This window comes from Lepidochelys kempii, chromosome 1 (genome assembly GCF_965140265.1).
Source record: "Lepidochelys kempii isolate rLepKem1 chromosome 1, rLepKem1.hap2, whole genome shotgun sequence".
NCBI lineage: Eukaryota > Metazoa > Chordata > Testudines > Cheloniidae > Lepidochelys > Lepidochelys kempii.
The window spans coordinates 38,062,080-38,078,150 of NC_133256.1; positions in this window are offsets into that span (position 1 = coordinate 38,062,080).

Sequence of the window (16,071 nt, forward strand, 5' to 3'; positions counted from 1 at the left end):
GAAGGTGAACCTGGGCAAGGCAGAGATTATGCAAGTGGGAAGAGGAAAGTGCTTTGAAAAATTCACCTCACCCATCCTCCATCAAGGGAAGCTGCAGATTTGGGTCATTCTACATTCCTCACTACCTCTTGATTCTCAAATAGTCTACCAGGCTGACTTGCCATATTCCTTGGCTCTAGGAATGATTATTAAAATTCACTATACCTAAACCAGGAAACCACTGCCCTTGAGAAATCTTGCTAGCATTCTGCCTACCCAGCAACAAAGTCTGCAAAGAATACTTCACCACTTCTGCATTGGCTTCCTTGAAACACAGCATCAAATTCAAGAATTTGGCCCTGATACTCAAACTCCTTCATGGAAGGACCCAGTTTACATGAGCAGCCTCCACTCTCTGCGCAACCATGACCACCCATGGCAGCTGTGTTTCATGGGAATAACGAAGCAGCCTGCTACAGGGTGACTCATGATCATAGGAGAGAGAGCATCTTTGGAAGCTAGCCTGTGACTATGGAACACAAAAAGAATCAGACAAACTTTGTTGTACATGGTAGTGTTGTAGCTGTGTCAGTCCCAGGATATTAGAGAGAGAGGGTGGGTGAGGTAATATTTTTTTATCGGGCCAATTTGTGTTGGTGAGAGAGACAAGCTTTTGAGCTTACACAGAGCTCTTCTTCCAGTCTCTCTCATCAACAGAAGTTGGTCTAATAAAAAATATTCCCTCACCCACCTTATCTCGCTAACAACCTTTTGTGCACTTCAGAAGAAAGTATAGACTGTCTTAGCTTTTCCTCATCGTATAAATAAAAATCTATGTGGAAGGAGGGAAGAATCAAAACAACATATGAAGACAATTGTTCGGGTATCCAAGTGATGAGTATGGTATAAAAGTTTGAGAACTTGATAGCTAGTCTGAAACTATGAGGTGTTTGTTTGGCCCTTGGCCCCCACTATGCGTATGTTGCAGTCAGCATTAGGCAAGAATGGCCACACACACTGCTCCTCTTTAAAGGAGCTATTACTTGTGCTGCACAACACAAACATCCGTGGACCCTGAGAGAGTCATCCTACCCAGCACTCTGAACTCTGCCACCTCCACTGTATTCTCCACAAAAAGGTTTGTTTTAAAACTGTAAGGCAAATGCATGAAATGCTTTATTGCATCAAGTGTGCCTTTATGCATAAAAATGTGTGAAACAGCAAATCACTAAAGAGTTCAAAGCATTCACTGTTCTCCCTTCAGAAACTGCTCACCATCCATTAATGTGACACTCCACATTCAGTGAATGAGGCAGGGATTGAGCAGCAAAATGACAACACTATGAACAAATGTAAGTTAAATACTTCATGTTGCTTGACAAGTCAATCATATTTTCCCCCAGGCATGCACTGTTACTGCCAGCATTATGCATGCTTGCAGAGAGTAACAAATAGAAGTATTTTGTTCATGATTTAGTTTGGGTTTTTTGTGAGGGTGTGAGAGATCAAGATAATGGCCAGATCAGGAGAATTAAGCAGGACCTCCAAACTCTAGATCAAACCCTCTAGATTAACTTGCAGAGGACCATGGTGCACAGATCTCTTGGATGAAAGTCGTCGTCATGCATTCCATTTGCCCCTCCCCTACCTCTAGCCACAGCAAGGCTTCAGCAGAGCTACACTGACCGAGCCAGATAGAGCAACAGGGGGCCCTTGAGCCAGAGTAGGTGCAGAGGTCCTCCGTGAAGTTCAGGGGCCAATTCCTCTGCTTCTTCTGATGTGTCTGTCTATGTATGGAGTTAAATTCCATCTCCGGCCTACCTCCAATAGAGGAATGTGGAGGAAACTCCATAGAATCATAGAATATCAGGGTTGGAAGGGACCCCAGAAGGTCATCTAGTCCAACCCCCTGCTCGAAGCAGGACCAATTCCCAGTTAAATCATCCCAGCCAGGGCTTTGTCAAGCCTGACCTTAAAAACCTCTAAGGAAGGAGATTCTACCACCTCCCTAGGTAACGCATTCCAGTGTTTCACCACCCTCTTAGTGAAAAAGTTTTTCCTAATATCCAAACTAAATCTCCCCCACTGCAACTTGAGACCATTACTCCTCGTTCTGTCGTCTGCTACCATTGAGAACAGTCTAGAGCCATCCTCTCTGGAACCCCCTTTCAGGTAGTTGAAAGCAGCTATCAAATCCCCCCTCATTCTTCTCTTCTGCAGGCTAAACAATCCCAGCTCCCTCAGCCTCTCCTCATAAGTCATGTGTTCCAGACCCCTAATCATTTTTGTTGCCCTTCGCTGGACTCTCTCCAATTTATCCACATCCTTCTTGTAGTGTGGGGCCCAAAACTGGACACAATACTCCAGATGAGGCCTCACCAATGTCGAATAGAGGGGAACGATCTTGAATTTCTTCCCACTGGGGGCTTGGTTTGGGATTCTCATAACTACACCCCCAAGTTCAAACAGCAATCACTAGTACCCACCACTGTGAATAGAAATATAAAGGGAGAAAGAAATGGAAAGCCTGGGTATTGTAGCTGCATTGTGGATGCAAATTAAAATGGACAGAATAAGATATTTCCTATATTACTAGACAATACTATATTTGCTACACACTTCAATCTTCTGAGGCTATTCTGTCTGCCCTAAATTAGCCCTCAGAGTCTCTCTCAAAATACTGTCTTTATTGATTTTGCCATCAAAGCTAGAATGTCACATTCAGAAACATTAAAATACAAAAAAAATTAGAAGCATCGCATACAACTGAGAAAAATACATGTATCTAGAAGATGATTTGAAAGAATTGGGTTAGTCGAAAACCAGACTATTGCCTCACATTATAATTCACTGCCATTAAGTTCCATTAAAAACTAAATCAAAATTGGTGAGACAGAATAAAAGCTGTTCTATCTCCATCCACAGTTTCATGTAAACAAGTAGAAAGTAGCAATGAATGTGGTATATAGCAATACTATTATCATGTGTAATTGGGTGGGCTGTCCCTTTAAGGGTAGGCCTAAACCCAGCCAATCCTGTTCTAAATTCCAGCCCAGAACAGCATATCATTCTGGGAGTCTGTTTCCAAAGGGATGCTTGGGAATTGTAGACTAGGCTGCAATTTGTGATGGGAAAGGGAGCAGGATATAAGATACAGTAGTTGGGGGATGTTCTTCAGAGACTGGGCTAAGACTAGAATAGAGCCCTGCTGAAAAGTCACTGGGGAAAGAGCCCTGGGAAGGGCTGGCTAAAGATGCCAGGAAGAAGCAAGTGAGGCCAAAGGAGGAAGTGGCCAGGGAAAAAGTGAATCATGGCAGGTTTCTTGCGTTTGAGTTTTCAGAGTTAGTGCTTCCTAGGATAGAGTCCCCTATCTTGTAAGTATGGCCTACGCTCTTTGTTACTAGATGTACAGCTTTATATTTGGCTGTATTAAAACACACATTATTTGTTTGTGCCCAATTTACCAAGAGATCCAGATTGCTCTGTATTGGTGACCTGTTTTTTTACCTCTCCCCCATTTTTTGAGTCATCTTTAAACTTTATCAGTGATGATTTTGTTTTTTCCAGGTCATCAATAAAAATGTGAAATAGCATAGGGTCAAGACCTGATCCCTGTGGGACGCTGCTAGAAACACACCCACTTAATGATGATTTCCCAGCTCAAATTACATTTTTGACACCTATCAGTTAGCTAGTACTGATTCTAATTAATGTGTGCTATATTGACTTTGTATTATTCTAGTTTTTTAATCAAAATGCAGTACCAAGTCAAATGCCTTACAGAAGTCTAAATATACAAAATAGCATTATTACCTTTATCAGCCAAACTTGTAATCTCCTCAAAAAGGATATCAAATTAATCTGATGATCTATTTTTCACAAGCCTGTGTTGATAGGCATTAATTATATTACCATCCTTTAATTATTTATTAATTGAGTCCTGTATCAGCCATTCAGTTACTTTGTCCTTGATCAATGTCAGGCTGACAGGCCTATAATCAGCTGGGTCATCCTGTTGACCCTTTTAAAATATTAGCACAACAATGGATAACTTGTCCCTCTAGAATATACAGGACACATAGATGATGTTACTCTAAACCCATTTTTTCCCCATTTTCTGCAGTTTAGTCAGAAATGCCCAACTGAAAGCTGGAAACTGAAATATATTCCCTTAGAGCAAAACCATGCTGGCTAAACTCAGGACTCTATTACACTCTCCCATGGTGTAAAATATGTGGAATGGGATAAAAGGAAAGAAAACTAAGTGCAGCGCGGGGGAATAAGAGAGTTTCCTCTATGTTGTTCCAGCAGGGTGGGAGAAAGGGTTTGCCCCTGACCATCTGGCCCCAAGTCCCATGATCCTCCCTAGACCAATGGACTTTTCAGAAGGTGAGGGCCACTACATATCCTGCAGAGCTGCAACCAGAATGTTGCTAAGGGCAGGGTCCAGGTTACTTGCCTGGGTGGAGCAAATTTGAGTGGTGGTGTGACCTGGTGCACGGGGTCAAAATGCCACTTAAATTTGGCCAAGCTGCCTTCCATCATGCCAGCAGAGAAGGGACTCCACCATTATGCCACTGAGCTCTGGTCAAGGGCCAAGGGAAGGTGGCCTGGGCCCTCTGTCCTCCCCTTCCCTGTTGTGCCCCTGATTTCCTGTTACAGATTCTCCTAGCCTTAGCTACCCACAGCGTCCCCCTTTAAAGGCACAGGTAGGACCCGGAGGACTTCTTAGTGCATTGGGGCACTGCAGAAAAGCTAATGCAGCCTGGAGCTGTACTGCCTCTTCCGCTTAATCTCCATGAGATTGATGGGGAGCCTGCTGGCCCTGTGTAATGTGGGCTCACCCACTCCCCCTGCAAGTATCCCAGCCAACTGGAGAGCTGTCCATGAGAGATGACAAGAGGCAGTTGAGGCATGCAGGAGAGATGAAAAGGGTTCTGGGTGGTGTACATGATATGGGGTGATAAGTAATGAAGGATTAATATATGGGACCCTTAATTCTAATGAGTGGGTGGAGGAGTTAGCTGGACTCCATTGAAAGTCAGATTTAACATTTCTTTTTTGTTAAGGAATAAGATTAAGAGGTAGGTAACATTTGGTCTTAACAAACTTGACAGTTTCTCTTTAAAGCTTTTTACTGTTTCATTCCAAGTTTGTGCCATCAATTGATTATTTATCTGAATTATAGAGCATAATGTAGCTGCTCACTTCCTCACATAGATGCAATGGCACAGGGTGTAGTTCTTAATTTCCTGGGCGGATCTTTTCTTATAGTAAATGGAAGAGATTTTTATCTTAATTAGTTCTTTAATTAACAGATGGTTAGATATCTATATCAGCACCTTCTGTATTAGTGATCATATTGAGTAATAACAGGAGGTAAAATGAAATTGATTGGCCAGTGTGTATACAGATTTCAAACTAACTACAGACCTCGTTCCTGAGAAGTGTCAGGCATTCATCCATTCTGGACAGAGCAAAGACTAGATTCCCAGAACATGATCACTTTTCAGCTATATAAAGATCTGATCGAGTAACTTATAAGCACTCACTTCTTAGACAGCTGTTGGAGATGCTCCTTTAGTGTGAGCTGTATGGGGTTTGTACTTTTACCAGCAGGTTCTGGGTTCCATCTCTGCCAAAAGTCTCTGGTGTCTGTATGTAGGTGGCTACTAGTATCCTAATTGCTTCATATGTGAATGGAGACTGAGAATGGGAAGTTCAGATGGGTGATAGTCCACAGATGGATTTCTTTTTTGAAACAGTCCAGCTATGAATATCTTAAGGACCACTGAAGTATGCCTTCATGAACCAGTATAGGTATGGGATTTGATTCTCAGAGGTGCCGTGCAGCCTTATCAACTACATTTGAATTTTTGGGGTAAGTCTACACTACAATGTAAGCCCACAGTTAGTAGAACTCAAGTAAGCAGACGCTAGGTTTGTTAACTTGTATCTTGAGCATCTACACTCATCTGTAACCCCGGAATAAAAATTGTTGAACCCTGTGTCTCAACCTCAGGCTCCATCATCTGTATTATGCAGGCCCCAACCACCCCAATCCCAGACTTCCTAGCACCCTCCCCAAGTTGGTCACTCTAGCCCTTTGTTTGTAGTGCAGTGTGGGAAAACTTGACTGTCCACAAAACTTGACTGTCTAGTGGACAAGGAAAGTCAGCCCATAGGATTGTGAGATATTTCTGACAGACACCCAGAGCATGAGTCCAGTGGGGCTGCATCTATACTGCAAAGCAACAGGACTTGAAACTTGGTCCCAGCTTGACTCAGCCTCAGCCTCTCCACCCCCGTGGTGTCCTGGGACCCTGGGTTAGTTTGTGTGTATACGGAAGGACGGTTAGGCTTGAACCCGAGTTCAAACCCTGGGCTTTTATTGCAGTGTAGACATACCCTTGGATGCTCAATGCTTCTTAAAAATTTAAAAACCTTTCATATTATAACAATTTTCTTCCTTCCGAACAAAACAGTGATTCTTAAGGCAGTTATGTGGGGTTGTGAAAGCCTCACACTTAGTGAAGGTGTCAAAACTAAAAGTTGGCCTCTCTGTTCAACACTAAGCTTTTAAGATAGGCCTTCCATGATCAGCATTTCAATTGCAGCATTTTAAATACTCTGAACTTCATGAATCCTGCACAATCCAGCAAAATCAAAAAGCAGGAAAAAAGCTATTCCCTCTCACTTCTGTAGCTAAATTTGGAAGAGAACAAATTCAGAATTGTTTTGTTTGTATGCTCAAAAAAAAATACAGTGCAGAATCCACAAACGATGTTAGATCAAATGGATTCTTTAAAATTTTCAGGAGAGCCATGATAATCTCTGGTGTAATTCTAATTGCTTCATTTGGAATTACATCAAGGAAGAATTTGGTCCAGAGATCTTTTTTTATATAAAAAGTAAAACAATGTATTATTGACCTCAAAGTAGCAAAAAACCTAATATTTTAATAATTTTTTTCTTGAAGAGAAAGTGCTCCCACGCCACCTATACCCTTGCCCCAGCATTTCCGATAGCACAGATTGAATTTTATGATATTACTAACAGTGTCTAAGTAAGAGACAAAATAATAATTAGCAAACTTGGTAACAGGAGGAATAATTCTTTTACACTCCTCTCTGGAAAAATGTATTAAGTATTTTTTCCATCTTGCAGTTTTCCCTATAGTAGCATAAAGGAATGAGACATACTGTACCTGTAGGTTTATGAGTAAGATCCCACAGATTTTCATAGACTTTGTACCATCAAAACTCAGCATTTTCCCCAAATCTATGTGGCTTGCTTACACCGCAGATGTGTGTTCTGGAATTGGAAATTGCCAAATCCTGGCTGGTGGGTTATTAGTGCTCATTCTTTTTTCCAGGCTAAACTGAAGCTTGTGTTTTTTTAATGAAAATGAACACACAAGCAGATTAGAGAGTCTTCCCTTAAGAGTGGAGACCATATATGAAATAGCTCTTTTCCTGATGAGTATCATGATCAACTTGATTATGTTTAAGTTTTTATAATATTTCTGTCTGTGGATTAATTCCAAATTTCATATGTAACCCACACACCTTCTGGGTGTGGTGTTCTGTCCCCTCTAGTGGCACTGAGACCACTTAGAAAGCAATTAATAAGTCTCCTCTACAGCTGTGTCTAATAGTGAATTGACTTTTAGCTCATGAGCTAGAGGCTCATGCACTAAGCTCCAGAGGCCCCAGGTTCAATCCTGCCTGCCGACGACCAGGGTCTGTCTGCATTACACATACAATGCACAGTCTTATTTGGTGTATCATCCCAAATGCCACAGTTACAGACGGAAAATACAGTTTGAGAGCAATTAAAAGAGTGAATAGATGAGGCAGAGAGATGTAGGTTTTCCTGGAGGCACAAGCTACAGAAGAGAAGGGTACTGCAGGGAGAGTACCATATTGAGTGGAGGGATAGAGAAGAGCTCTATGTTAACAAAGAAGCAGGGGAAACATGAAAAAAAAGATTAATGGGTAACTTAACTGGGGCCTAATCCTACATTGTGCCAAACACCTCCTGTAAGGTTCTTCATTGGGAATTGAAGGTGTCCAACACCATTCAGCAGGACAAGGTCATTAGTGATTAACAGAGTGACAGTGGCATACTCCTTAAAATTTTCTGAGGAAGGTTCCAAATGAACTTCCACTGTTAAAATTAACACAGGACAATAAACAGTTCAGCTGAACATCGAACATGCATCAGTAAATTCAGATGAACCATACATGCATCTTTGCAACTATAAATCAAATTAATTATGCAGTCATGAGCCCAGAGCTGCATTTTGCAATCTGCTACTGAACTGTGAGTTCTGGTTTTTGTCTCTGCCTAAACCAATTATGTCAAATATTCATGGAACAAAAAACAGTTTAAGTTAACTATGGCTGTTATGTTACAAATGTGCAAGGAATCACTAATATGTATTTCAAAGTTAAAAGCACAATGTAGAACTGGATTTATTTGGCTACTGTAGAATTATGTGTTAAGTTTCACTTTAGAATAAGTAGTAAATTCCTTGGCTGGTCATAATAGTAACATTAATTATTTAACTAGGTGTTCATACTTTAGACAAGTGTTGATCATTAAATGTTACAAAATTATATGTAAACTCTTCCTGAAAAACACTCTTCCTTGTCCATACAAAATAAATGAATAAAAAGCTTGCCATAGATGCTTGAATGTACCATCTCAATGCCTTCTTTAGCAATTTCAAAAGAAGCAGGGATCTTTATTTGGAACAAGGGACTGATTAACCTAAACTCACTTTCACAACATCCTATAACACCAGTTAGAAATAATCTTTTTTACTCGTAATAAAAGTTACCATAGGGCTTTAGCCCCTGTAACGTGAGATTTCTGGGTTTTAAAAGATCACCTTATAAGGTGATCTTTTAATGTAGTTGATTAGGCTAGTTTACTTGATTAGAACAGCATGTAAATGTGAAAATCTTGTCATTTAATTTTCACTCTTAATTATCTTTTCTTTTTCTCTGAGTAATCATCATTATGGTAATGACCATAATAAAGGGACAGATGTTCCTTTGTCTTGCATGGTGTAGATTGAGTGTGAGACGGTATACAAAAAGCCTCAAAATACCCGGTGCTAGATACAAGTGTCTATATAGTATTGTGCCTCAGCAATTGCATCCCCAGAAGCAGAACTGGAAGACTAGAAACGAAATGAGGGCATGGTTAGTTGGAGGTAGGAGGACTCAGGATTCCCTCTCCGAAAAATATGGATGTCACATTTGTTAAGATGAGAGGGCAGCATTAACTTGTAACATGAAGAAATCACAGGCTGCAGATGTTCTCATCAGCACAAGACTCAACTTCTGAAGGATGGCAGTTTGTTGGATGCAGGTCACTGTCTGCTAGTCATCTATTCTATTCAGGTTGTTATACCAGGCTCATCACCGTCGTAGGTGCGTGCCTTCCAGGAACTCATTAAGCACTGGGAGCACAACATCTGTTCTGTGATGTTGTTCTCTCGTCTTCATCTCTCATCCATTGTCTGGGGCCTTGTCCACACAGCAATTTTTGTGGCTGCACCAGTTCAAACCCCTCGGGTAGATACAGTCTTCACCAGTGCAGTATGATTTGTAACGTACAGCACTGGTGTAAATTGTATCTATGCAAGAATTTTGTATTTGTGATTAAAATCCCATCATCAGACAATGGATAATAAGCAAATGACCGTGACCCCACAGCCTGTGGTTCCTGCACAACAGCACACGGATGCTGCATCAGAGAGCATTAATTTATATCATTACTGCTGTACGGTCTGCAGGTGTATAGTAAAGGTTGTGGGGAGGACTGGTGTCAGGTAGTAGAAAGATGTCTGTACTATTCTCTGCTGTATAAAAAGAGGAGCCCTGCTCCTCCTGTCCTGGAGATGTTTACCACAGGGTATTAACATGCTGTATCACAAGCTGCTCTCCCACTTTTTTATGCATGTTTCTGTTTATTTTAACTCCTTTGCACTCCTTGTCTGGAGAACAGGGAACATATATCCCTATGGTTTTGCATTGGTACATTGCCTCTCATTTTGAAGGATTCTAAAGCACTTCACTGGCGCTTTATTTAATACTATAAACTTTAACTATAGGTGGTGCTGAATACATCTTTGTTTTGTAAATTGTAATTTTGCCCTAGCAATGGAAACTTACTGTATGTTTATCAGAAAATTCCTTCATGAGGCTATGGATTTTGTCACATGAGAGTCTGAATGCATTATAACATGTATGCTTAAATGACTACTGCATTTAGAAGATGTTTTCTACTTCATAAGTGTCCCACAACAACAGGTACAGAGCCATCTTCTGAAGGAATGGTTACTGAAGGAAATCATGCCCATTGGGGAAAGGGAAAGCTCTTTTACCAGATAAGTAAAGATGCTTCTAACAATACAGTGCCTTAGACTCAGTCTGTACAAGGAAGAGAATACCTTATAAAATTAGGCCCAAATATTTCCAAAATAGCTGCTGATTGTGTGCCTTAATTTTGGGAGAGTTCAATTTAAGACAGCTTGAGCCTGATTCTTCAGAGCCCCACAGCAGTGTGGCTGCCAGATCTCATTGACTTGAATTGGAGTGGGGTGCTCAGCGCGTCTGAAAAAAAATCAGGTCCCAGGCGTCACAGACTGGGCACTCAAAATCATCCGTTGTTTTTGACAAGGTAGTCAACAAGAAGTCACCAGAGTTCCACACATTTGTGGACTTGATCTGAATTCACATTTCAGTTGTTTGTCTGAGGGTATGTCTACACTACGAAATTAGGTCGCATTTATAGAAGTCGCTTTTTTAGAAATCATTTTTATATATTCGAGTGTGTGTGTCCCCACAGAAAATGCTTTAAGTGCATTAACTCAGCGGAGTGCTTCCACAGTACCAAGGCAAGTGTCGACTTCCAGAGTGTTGCACTGTGGGTAGCTATCCTACAGTTCCCGCAGTCTCTGGAAATGAGATTCAAAAGTTTGCGGTTCTTTTCCTATCTACCTGGCCAGTGCATCTGAGTTGAGAGTGCTGTCCAGAGCGGTCACAATGGAGCACTCTGGGATAGCTCCCGGAGGCCAATACCGTCAAATTGTGTCCACAGTACCCCAAATTCGACCTGGCAAGGCCGATTTAAGCGCTAATCCACTTGTCAGGGTGGAGTAAGGAAATCGATTTTAAGAGCCCTTTAAGTTGAAAAAAAGGGCTTCATCGTGTGGACGGGTGCAGGTTTACATCGATTTAATGCTGCTAAATTCAACCTAAAGTCCTAGTGTAGACCAGGCTGAGAGAGGCTTTCCTCTTCCAGATAGACACCTAGGCCTAGTCTACACTATGAGTTTATGTCAGATTTAGCAGCGTTAAATCGAATTAACCCTGCACCCGTCCACACAACGAAGCCATTTTTTTCAACATAAATGGCTCTTAAAACCAAATTCTGTACTCCTCCCCAACGAGAGGATTAGCGCTGAAATTGACATTGCCGTTTCGAATTAGGGTTAGTGTGGGCGCAATTCAAAGGTATTGGCCTCCGGGAGTTATCCCACAGTGCACCATTGTGAGTGCTCTGGACAGCACTCTAAACTTGGATGCACTGGCCAGTTTTACAGGAAAAGCCCCAGGAACTTTTGAATCTCATTTCCTGTTTGGCCAAGCAAGCTCATCAGCACAGGTGACCATGCAGTCCCAGAATCAAAAAGGAGCTCCAGCATATACCAAACGGGAGGTACAGGATCTGATCGCTGTATGGGGAGAGGAATCCGTGCTATCAGAACTACGTTCCAAAAGACGAAATGCCAAAACATTTCAAAAAATCTCCGAGGCCATGAAGGACAGAGGCTACAGCAGGGACACAACACAGTGCCATGTGAAACTTAAGGAGCTCAGACAAGCATACCAGAAAACCAAAGAATCAAATGGACGCTCCAGGACAGAGCCGCAGACACGCTGCTTCCACACTGAGCTGCATGCAATTCTAGGGGGGGCCGCCACCACTACCCCATCCCTGTCTGTGGACTCCGATGATGGGGTACTCTCCGCCATGGCTGAGGATTTTGCAGATGGGGAAGATGAGGAGGAGGAGGACAACGGGCTTGAGGAGAGCACACAGTGCACCGTTCTTCCCGACAGCCAGGATCTTTTTATCACCCTGACTGAAATACCCTCCCAACCCAATGAAGCCGGAGAAGGGACCTCTGGTGAGTGTACCTTTTTAAATATAATACATGTTATAAAAGCAAGTGTTTTTTAATGATTAAGTAGCCCTGAGGTCTTGGGATGCATTTGTGACCAGTACAGCTACTGGAAAAGTCTGTTAACATGTCTGGGGATGGAGCGGAAATCCTCCAGGGACATCTCCATGAAGCTCTCCTGGAGGTACTCTAAAAGCCTTTGCAGAAGGTTTCTGGGGAGGGCAGCCTGATTGCGTCCTCCATGGTAGGACACTTTACCAGGCCATGCTAGTAGCAAGTAATCTGGTATCATTGCATGACAACGCCTGGCAGCGTATGGTCTCAGTGTTTGCTGGCATTCAAGCAACATCCATTCTTTATCTCTCTGTGTTATCCTCAGGAGAGTGATATCGTTCATGGTAACCTGGTTGAAATAGGGGAATTTAATTAAGGGGACATACAGAGGTGGCTGTTACGACTGGGCTGTTTGCCTGTGGCTGAAAAGAAATCCTTACCGCAGTTAGCCATGCAGTGGGGGGCATTGGCACTGAGCTGTTCACGTTTGCCTAGCAGGGATCTTCCCTGATACAAGCCACGCAGTGGGGGGAGGGGTAAAGTGATCATCCCAGAGAATTGGATGGGGGGCGGTTAGTTTGGTTTCTGCTGCTGCATGTTAACAGGAAAACCGCAGCACTAAATGGCCAACTCAACGTGCTTTGCTAGGTATGGGAGAGGAGGGTGCTGCTGTTATGAAGGTTGCAGAAGCCGAAAGACTATGGCTTACCATGGCCGCCTGCAAGCCAAATTCTGTTGCCCGGCCCTGCGTGTGTGATCTCTAACACCAAAGCTGCAGGCACTCAATATAAGATGCAAAATGCGACCTTGTACCAAAATCACATGTGCTATGTAATGTAAATAGTGTTGTTCACTGTGAAAGAGTATAGCCATTATTCTGTAAAATGTATCTTTTAAAATACTTCACTTCCTTTTTTTCCTCCAGCAGCTGCAAATGTTTCAAGCCTTCCTCCTCTGTCCCAAAGGATATCTCAGATAAGGCGGCGAAAAAAATGCACGTGCGATGACATGTTCTCTGAGCTCATGCAGTTGTCCGGCACTGACAGAGCTGTGTGGAGGGACACAATAGCAGAGTACAGGAAAGTGGCCTATGAACGTGAGGAGAGGTGGTGGCAGGAAGATCAGAGGAGGCATGAGGAAACGCTGGGGCTACTGTGGGATCAAACGGAATGCTCCGGTATCTGGTGGAGGTTCATGAACAGCAGCAGGATTACAGACTGCTGCTGCAGCCCCTGTTTAACCACCCTCCCTCCTCCCCAAGGTCCATAGCCTCCTCACCCAGACACCCAAGAACGTGTGGGGGGAGGCTCCGGGCACCCAACCACTCCACCCTAGTGGACAGCCCAAGCAACAGAAGGCTGTCATTCAAGATGTTTTAAAGTGGCCTTTTCCTTCCCTCCTACCCTCCTCCCACACCCCACTTGGGCTACCTTGTGAGTTATCTCCCTACTTTTATAATCAATTAATAAAGAATACATGTTTTTAAACAATAGTGACTTTGTTTCCTTTGCAAGCAAGACTGTGATCGAAGGGGGGAGGGCGGGTGACTTACAGGGAATTTAGAGGCAACCAAGGGGGCAGGTTTTCATCAAGGAGAAACAAACAGAAGTGTCACACAGTACCCTGGCCAGTCATGAAACTGGTTTTCAAAGCTACTCTGATGTGCAGCGCTTCCTGCTGTGCTCTTCTAACTGCCCTGGTGTCTGGCTGCGCGTATTCAGTGGCCAGGCGATTTGCATCAACCTCCCACCCCGCCAGAAATGTCTCCCTCTTACTCTCACAGAGATTGTGGAGCACACACCAAGCAGCAATAACAATGGGAATATTGGTTTTGCTGAGGTCTGAGCAAGTCAGTAAACTGCGCCAGCGATCCTTTAAACATCCAAATGCACACTCTACCACCATTCTGCACTTGCTCAGCCTATAGTTGAACAGCTCCTTTCTACTGTCCAGGGAGCCTGTGTACAGCTTCATTAGCCAGGGCATTAAGGGGTAGGCTGGGTCCCCAAGGATAACTATAGGCATTTCTCAGAGTAGCAGCCATGTTAGTCTATCCGCAAAAAGAAAAGGAGTACTTGTGGCACCTTAGAGACTAACAAATTTATTTGAGCATAAGCTTTCGTGAACTACAGCTCTCTTCATCGGATGCATGCAGTGGAAAATACAGTGGGGAGATTTTATATACACAGAGAACATGAAATAATGACCGTTACCATACACACTGTAACGAGTGATCAGCACACGTTCTTGTCAACTGCTGGAAATGGCCCACCTTGATTATCACTACAAAAGGTTCCCCGCCTCCAGCTCTCCTGCTGGTAATAGCTCACCTTACCTGATCACTCTTGTTACAGTGTGTATAGTAACACCCATTGTTTCATGTTCTCTGTGTATATAAAATCTCCCCACTGTATTTTCCACTGTATGCATCCAATGAAGTGAGCTGTAGCTCACGAAAGCTTATGCTCAAATAAATTTGTTAGTCTTTAAGGTGCCACAAGTGCTCCTTTTCTTTTTATAGGCATTTCAACATCCCCAACAGTTATTTTCTGGTCTGGGAAGTAAATCCCTTCCTGCAGCCATTTAAACAGACCAGAGTTCCTCATGAACCTTTCCCGGCCATCCCACATTGATGTTGGTGAAACGTCCCTTGTGATCCACTAGTGCTTGCAGGACCATTGAAAAGTACCCCTTGCGGTTTATGTACTGGCTGCCCTGGTGGTCCAGTCCCAAGATAAGGATATGCGTTCTGTCTATAGCCCCACCACAGTTAGGGAATCCCATTGCAGCAAAGCCATCTAGTATAATCTGCACATTTCCCAGAGTCACTACCTTTGATAGCAGCAGCTCAATGATTGCGTTGGCTACTTGCATCACGGCAACCCTCACAGTAGATTTGCCCACTCCAAATTGATTACTGACTGACCGGTAGCTGTCTAGCGTTGCAAGCTTCCACAGGGCTATTGCCACTCGCTTGTGAACTGTGAGGGCTGCTCTCATCTTGGTATTCTTGCGCTTCAGGGCAGGAGAAAGCAGTCACAAAGTTCCATAAAAGTGCCCTTATGCACGCGAAAGTTTCAGAGCCACTGGGAATCATCCCAAACCTGCAACACTATGGAGTCCCACCACTCTGTGCTTGTTTTCCGGGCCCAGAATCGGTGTTCCACGGCATGAGCCTGCCCCAATAACACCATGATCTCCAAATTGCTGGGAACCGTGGTTTTAGAGAAATCTGTGTTCATGTCCTCATCACAACACTGCCGTCGCCTCCTCGCCTGGTTTTTCAGGTGCTGGTTCTGCATGAACTGCACGATAATGCGCGAGGTGTTTACAATGGTCATAACTGCTGCGGTGAGCTGAACGGGCTCCATGCTTGCTGTGCTATGGCGTCTGCTCTGGCAATCCAGGGAAAAGGGCGTGAAACAATTGTCTGCCATTGCTTTGATGGCGGGAGGGGCGACTGACAACATGGCTTACAAGGTTGGCTTACAGGGTATTAAAATCAACAAAGGGGGTGGCTTTGCATAAAGGAGAAACAGAATGGCCCCCTCAAGGATAGAAGTCAAAACCCTGGGTTTAGCAGGCCGTTGATTTCATGCAGGGAGGGAGGAAGGGAGGAGAAAATGAATACAAAACAAATCTGGTCTATTTCTTGTTTTGCTCCACTTCATCTGTCTTTATACATCTTGCTGGCAGCAGACAGTGCAGTATGACTGCTGGCCATTGTCATCTCCTGGGTGCTTGGCAGAAGACGGTGCAATAGGACTGTCGGCAGGACTGAATCACCATGAGACGAAACTTAAAAGGGAAATGACCTGGCTGAGTCACTCCCATGT